This window comes from Triticum aestivum, chromosome 3A (genome assembly GCF_018294505.1).
Source record: "Triticum aestivum cultivar Chinese Spring chromosome 3A, IWGSC CS RefSeq v2.1, whole genome shotgun sequence".
NCBI classification, from domain to species: Eukaryota; Viridiplantae; Streptophyta; class Magnoliopsida; order Poales; family Poaceae; genus Triticum; species Triticum aestivum.
The window spans coordinates 386,108,072-386,115,934 of NC_057800.1; positions in this window are offsets into that span (position 1 = coordinate 386,108,072).

Sequence of the window (7,863 nt, forward strand, 5' to 3'; positions counted from 1 at the left end):
TTCTATATTTTCTTCTATTTATTTTCGAGTAATTTTTTATATAGTTTTTTTCTTTTCTGCTTTATTTATTTTCTTCTATTTATTTCTGAGTAGTTTTTTGTTGTATTTAGTTTTTTTGTGAATATTTTTGCTTTAGCTCTCTAAACATTTTCAGAGTTCATTTTGTAGTGATTTTCAATTTCACGGTCATTTAGCTCTCTAAACAAATCGGTAAATGGCTGTAAAACAGCAAATGATGTCAGAACTTGTTGGAAATTGATGACGTCGCTTTGAATGCTGCATACTGAACGCAAAAAACGTCTGGAGTTCAAATAAGTTTAAAAAACATTGAAGTGCCGGTGTAACAGATGAGTTCTCGTCCGAACCCGGCCCTGATACTTCGAAACAGATTGTCCAGTTTGTACAAAAAGTGCATCCAGTTTTTGTCGTGACCCTCTCTACTCTTTCGCGCATGCTATGCGGGTGAAATGATGATACCATGCCAAGTTTCAACATTTCCAGAGTTTATTTTGTAGTGATTTTCAATTTCACGGTCATTTAGCTCTCAAAACAAATCGGTAAATGAATGAAAAATAGCAAATGATGTCAGAAAGGGTTGAAAATTGATGACGTGGCTTAGAATGGTGCGTACTGAACGCAAAAAAGTCTGGAGTTGTAATAAGTTTAAAAAAATGAAGTGCCGGTGTAACTGATGAGTTTTCGTCCGAAACCGGCACTGATACTTCGAAAGAGATTGTCCAGTTTGTACACGAAGTGCATCCAGTTTTTGCCGTAACACAAGAAGTCCGGAGTTCTAATAAGTTATTAAAAATAAAAAGAGGCTCAATGCTCGTTAATTAGCTTCAAGCCTTTCGGAATAGTGTAGACTACACTGCACATAGCTCCGTGCAATCTATGCTATTCCGAAAGGCTTGAAGCTAAGCAACCCGCAGGTGAGCATTGCGCCTCTCCTTCATCGTCTCTGCACTCACGGCTTATAAACCGCTCCTACTGCCTCTCTCTTCGTGAGGTGGGACTAAAAATCAGCTTACTAAAAAATTCTAGTACCGGTTCATGCCATGAACCAGTACTAAAGGTGTTCGTGGGGGCCCAGCCTGACCACAGCCTGACACAGCCTCATTAGTAGCAGTTCGTGCCATGAACCGGTACTAAAGGTTGCCCACGAACTGGTACTAATGATGTCCGCCCGCCTAGCCGTTGGAACCGGCACTAATAGACACATTAGTGCCAGCTCAAATTCAAACCGGCACTAATGTGCTTCACATTTGACCCCTTTTCTACTAGTGAGAGTTGTGGTAGATCATGAAATGCTCAAGAACACAAACATCTGCCTCTTTGTAGCAGAACACATAAATGAAGCTTTCCGGAACATGGATCAGCAGAAGCAAACTGTCTGCTGCTGCTTGTATCACTTGATGGTTAGTGAAAACAAGCACTTCCATGTGTTTTTCTTCTTTGTGCGGTTATAGTTTCTGAAATACTCCTCACAATAACTGAACTTGGTTTTTCCTTTGTTGGGTCTGGTGCAGATACTATACCTTGATGCGCTCGTTCATGATATCCCAGTAAGCAACTGCGCCATACGAGCGAATGCATGGGACAATATTCTAATTGCCAAGGTGATCAAGAAGGACACGATCTCTCCTGGTGTGTTCGTCAAATTACAAGTGAGTTCTCTTTGTTTTTTTTTCCAACAGTGGCTTCTTTTTATGTTCTATTCATGTCTGCTCACTTTTTGAAAATTGCACAAAAACTATGATCACTTGGCACAACAATGCATGTAGTTGCACAACTTGTAGCTTTAACTTTGGCATCTGCACACATGTTCATTTTTAATTGGCACATCATCTGTTCTAAGTTACACATGTTTACTTATCTTGTTGCACAGATATGTGACATCAGTTGGCAGAAACCTTTTTTAGGTGACCTATGGGTTGCACAGTTTTTTTTGGTTTGTTCAGTTGCATATATGTAGAATCCAATTGTCTACCCAATATCTTGTTGTAGTTGCGCATGTTATAATGTTTGGTTTTCGTTTAACACACAAATCTATTTTGATAACCTTGTTCTTTTCTTTTTCTCTTTTTTTACATCAGCTTAAAGAGGAGTATATGGGCATGGAGCAGACACCACTGTTTGATGGTATTTTCCAAGCTGAAGCATTCGTGGCATCCAAGTTGCCAATAACCTACAATCCGCGGGTTAGTCTTTTGCACACAGAAGTTTGTATCAGTTACCAACATTTTCTTTTGGCTGGGATGTATGTTCAGTTGTACATGTATGCTTTTTTAGTTGCACATATTCTTTGGACAGTCAATGTGTTCGTTTGCAACCAATAACATAAACTTGGCAGAATGCATGTTTAGTTTTGGCTACAATGCATGTGTAGTTGGCTAGAATCATGATTTTAGTTGGCCAAACAAATGTGTCTTAGTCGGCTTGCTAAACACATCATGGTCAGTTACAAACATTTGCTTTTTTAATGGTTTCTAACTGAATCAGTGTTGAATCTTTTTTATGCTGATGTAGAAAAAGGCAAAGATTGCCAAAGTGGTTAATGACCTGTGCAAGGCAGTAACTGAACAGGTTGGCACCTTCATTGAAGCAGTTGCCAAGATTGATGACGAGGAGCCGGTATTGATCCTACGTCCAGCAGCCATCAATGGGAACCGGGACGTCACGTCGTGCTCCAAAAAGAAAGAGACAGGTTTCACCTATACAAGAAGAAGAGGAGTTTGTTGAGGAGGAGTCAGAAGAAGATGACGAAATGGAAGCAACGCTAGATGTTAACGATGACGAGGACACATATGCAGATGAAGCAAAGGAGGGGGACAAAGAGGAGGAGGACAAAGAATAAGATGTAGAGGAGGAGGAGGAGGAGGAGGAAGAAGAGGAGAAAGAAGAGGAGGACAAAGAAGAAGAGGACAAAGGAGAGGAGGAGGACAAGGAAGAAGATAGTGAGGCAGAGGAGGAGGAAGAAGAAGATGAGGGCAAAGAGGGGGGCAGAGACAAAGGTGCAGCAGTTGATGGCAGTGAGGGGAAAGAAGATGATGAGGAAGAATACGAGGATGTTGATGGTGATGATCAAGGGGGATCCAATGGAGGCAGTGACAACAACGATGATGATGATGACAATGCCCCTAGTTCTGGTGGTACATGCGGCAACACATCCAGGAGGACTAGTAGCTCTGCCAACCCTACCAGCAACAACAATTCATTGAGCAGCAGGAGCACACTACAGATGTTGATTGACAAAACTTGCTGGAAAGACAAGGATTTGCCTAAGTCAAAGAAAAATGATGAAGTAGAGTCTCAGGACAGCATTGATATGTTCAAATTGTGCAACTTCAAGCCAGCTTTGCCAACCACCTTTCCCGTGCCAAATTTAAGTGACAGAGAGATGTGTGAGAACATCAACTTTGCCATTGATCAGAGTCTGTTCTTATCAAGTGAGGCTGAAAAGAATCATATTTGACATGAAGGAAGCAGGAAAGGGTCTTAACTGGGTTCATTCAAAGTAAAAATACAAGGAATATTTGAAGCAGCTTCCAGATATAAGCTGCAGCAAGAGCAAGGCAGCATCCGTGGCAAACCCTCAGTGGTCCAGAAGCGCAAAGCAGTTTTAATGAAGAAGAATCTGCAGTTGCCTCAAACCAAGGAGAAGATGGTGAGTGCAGATGCTGAAATTAATGTGGTCAAGGAAGCTGCGGTTCAAACTGATATGCCAACTGTAGTGAGCAGAGAGCCAACCACCATCACAGGAGTTCAATAGATCAAGGGAAAGACTCCTCTTTCAGCAGTCCCACATAAACTAGCTAAGCAGCAAAAGATTGTCAAGTTTGCTAAGGGCACAAAGGGGAATAGGGTACAAAAGGTGTGGGGTTCAAAGACGGGATATAACTATGTGCCACAACAATTGATGCAGGGGTGCCAAGTTCTACTAGGTTGCTGCCAACTCAGACTGCAAAGATGCCAACTGCAGATACCAGTGTACCAACTGATGTGTTAGTTAGCAACGTGGTTACAGTCAAAACCACCACTGCTGCTCAGGGAGGCAGCACTGCAACTGCAAGCCCCAAGGTGCAAACTCATATAGATACTTCAATGCCAAACACGAAAGGAGGTGATCAAGTTGCCAAAGTTCAGTCCCAAGAGCTAGCACACAGCAGCCAAGCAAGCTTGCATCACCAAGAGGTGACTTTCAGCACTCATTAACGCAATAGGATGTCTTCAACATTGTAAGTAGGTGCAAGCCTCCAAGGCCGCCAACTACAACACTATTGCGAACCAAGTCAGCGAGTGATGCATCTGTGTATGAGCCGCAAGGAGATGCCCTGGGCCTTGAACCCATTCGTAGATCAAACTCTTGTAGCTATCATGGTGACGGGTTCTGCGATGCACCATCTTTTGACCTCAGCATAGATGGTGATGCTCCAGCACCTGCTCTAGCAGCAGAAATAACGGAAGCCGGTGTGGTTGTCATAGATGAGGGTGATTTGGACCCAGCAGCTGTGAATGAAGGATGCGCTGCTACTGATGCTGGCAAGGCAATAGCTCAAGAGCCAAATGTTGGATCACCAGACAGTTGCCACACCCTGATATGCGCAGAACCAGCAGTTGGCACGAGCAGTTCTTCAGGACCACCTATTGCACGAAGATAGATGAGGGTAATAAGGCCCGCAGCATCTCAAATGTCTCCATTCATTGACTACAACAAGAAGACATTCAACTCCAATGAGATAGTCAACAAGCTTTACGCTGCCCTCTTGTATTGGGTCAGGCATCACCCAGGATCAAGTGATGAGGCTACAGGTAAACCAACTCCCCACAGCCTACATACATATTTTTTCAGTTGCACAGGACCACCCACTTAGTTGCACAGAAAGCAGAGCATGTTGCACAGAACAAGGCTTTTAGTTTCACACTGTTTTGTTTTAATTTCATACACACTTTTTTGTTGTTGTGACCCTTCAAGCTAACTTGTCTTTTTATTTCTTAAAAAAAATCAGCCCTGAGATAACCAGGTATGGTGCTTTCTACATTTCTTTAAAGGAGCTAGTTGATTCCATGAAGTCGGTTCAATGACTGTCGAGACTTATTTTTGAGACTGAAATCTTACACATCATGGATAACTTATCAGAAGGGTCAAAGAAGGTCATCATGCCACTAAGGTTTTCTGTAAGTTTTTTTAAAACCTTTGTCCCTCTTTTTTTTCTGTAGTAGCTTTGTTTACTAATTCAGGGAGTCCTTTCATCTAGTAAGGAGTTTGAGGCATGCTTATAATCTCTGCAGACCAATTTACAGCAAGGGATCCACAATGTGAATGAGATAAACAAAAAGTTTGATTACAAGAACCGTCTCGATAGCAAGACTTGGTGAATGCTGTGCCCACATGATGCATATCTTAGTTGGCACTCATAACATGTTCAGTTGCACATGACACATCTTTTAGTTGGCAAATACTTTCTGGCAACCTGTTTTAACTTCACCAAGTCTTTACTGTTTTTTCTTACCTACACCGTGTATCCGTGTCTGAATCATTCTGTAACACCCACAATGCGGCTATATCTCCCACGTGCCGGGGCACGACTTAGAGGCATAGCCGCATGGTAGGTTTGTCGCAAGAGGGGTAATCTTCACACATCCCATGTACTGAATAAGAAAGGGATAAAGAGTTGGCTTACAATCGCCACTTCACACAATACATAAATAATTCATACATCATCCAAAGTACAAACAAAGGTCCGACTACAGAACCAAAATAAAGGAAGACAACCCCAAATGCTAGATCCCCGATCGTCCCAACTGGGCTCCACTACTGATCATCAGGAAAAGAAACATAGTAACGGCACGAATCCTAGTCGAACTCCCACTTGAGTTCGGTAGCATCACTTGCACTAGTATCCTCGGCACCTGCAACTGTTTGGAAGTATCCGCGAGTCACGAGGACTCAGCAATCTCACACCCGCGAGATCAAGACTATTTAAGCTTATGGGTAGGAAAAGGTAGTGAGGTGGAGCTGCAGCTAGCACTAAACATATATGGTGGCTAACATACGCAAATAAGAGCGAGAAGAGAAGCAATGCGACGGTCGAGAAGCTAGAAGTGATCAAGAAGTGATCCTGAAACTACTTACGCTCAAGCATCACACAAGACCGTGTTCTCTTCCCGGACCCCGCCGAAAAGAGACCATCACGGCTACACACGCGGTTGATTCATTTTAATTAAGTTAAGTGTCAAGTTCTCTACAACCGGATATTAACAAATTCCCATATGCAACATAACCACGGGCATGGCTCTCGAAAGTTTATACCCTACAGGGGTGTCCCAACTTAGTCCATCACAACCTCTCATGGTCAACAAAGGATATTCCTTCTCCCGGGAAGACCCAATCAGTCTCGGAATCCCGGTTACAAGACATTTCGACAATGGTAAAACAAGACCAGCAAAGCCGCCCGATATGCCGACAAATCCCGATAGGAGTCGCACGTATATCGTTCTCAGGGCACACCGGATAGGTCAAGTTACGAGTAAAACCAACCCTCAAGTTGCCCCGAGGTGGCCCCGCAGGTTGCCCGGTTCGGACCAACACTCAGAGGAGCACTGGCCGGGGGGGGGGGGGGTAAAATAAAGATGACCCTTGGGTCTGCAGAACCCAAGGGAAAGGTATATGGTGGTAGGTAGGAAAATGGTAAAACCAAGGTTGGGCCTTGTTGGAGGATTTTTATTCAAGGCGAACTGTCAAGGGGTTCCCATAACACCCAACCGCGTAAGTAACTTAAAATCAAGGAACATAACACCGGTATGACGGAAACTAGGGCGGCAAGAGTGGAACAAAACACCAAGAAAAAGACTGAGCCTTCCACCCTTTACCAAGTATATAGGTGCATTAAAGTAAATATGAGATAATAATGATATCCCAACAATATCCATGGTCCAGCTTGGAACAAACTTCAACTTCACCTGCAACTAGCAACGCTATAAGAGGGGCTGAGCAAAAGCGGTAACATATCCAAACCACGGTTTGCTAGGAAGGTGGGTTAGAGGCTTGAGATGGCAATATGGGACACATGATATAGCAAGTGGTAGGTAGCGCGACATAGCGATAGAGCGAACAACTAGCAAGAAAAGTGATTTCGAGGGTATGGTCATCTTGCCTGCAAAGTTCTCAGAGTTGTCGAAAGCTTGATCCTCATAAGCGTACTCAACAGGTTCCTCGTTCACGTACTCATCTCCCGGCTCTACCCAAGGCAAGAACACAAGCAATGGAACAACAATCAATCACGGTGCAATGCACAAGCAACATGATGCAATACATGGCATGATATGCAATGCATATGCGTGCTCCGGAAGGGAAAGAACGATCAAGGCATCTACTTGGAAAACCAAGTATGCTGCTGGAAATATGAGGTGATTTTGGTTGAAATCTATATCAAGATCACCGGAAACGGATGCACGGTTTGCAAATGGCAAGCAAAACAAGAATGACGCAAAACTGCGATTAACAGCATGATGGCACTTAGAGTGCAACAATAAACTAAGCTACTGCACTCCAACATAACAACAAAGCATATGGAAGTGATGTACAAGAGATGCTTGACAAAACATGAACACTGAGCTACGGCTAAAACACACTAGAACAGGTTCAAACAAGCATGGCAAAAGTGCAAAAGATATCAGCTTCACAGACTTAGTGAAAATACTAACATGTCAAAAACAATATCAGGAAGCAATGTTTAGAGCACGCAAACATCATGCTACAGGAACATATCATAGCAAACAAAGGCATGGAATCATTCTACTAAAATCATAGAACAAAATTCACTTAATGAACATGAGCCAAAAAGGCACAGAAGATATGAT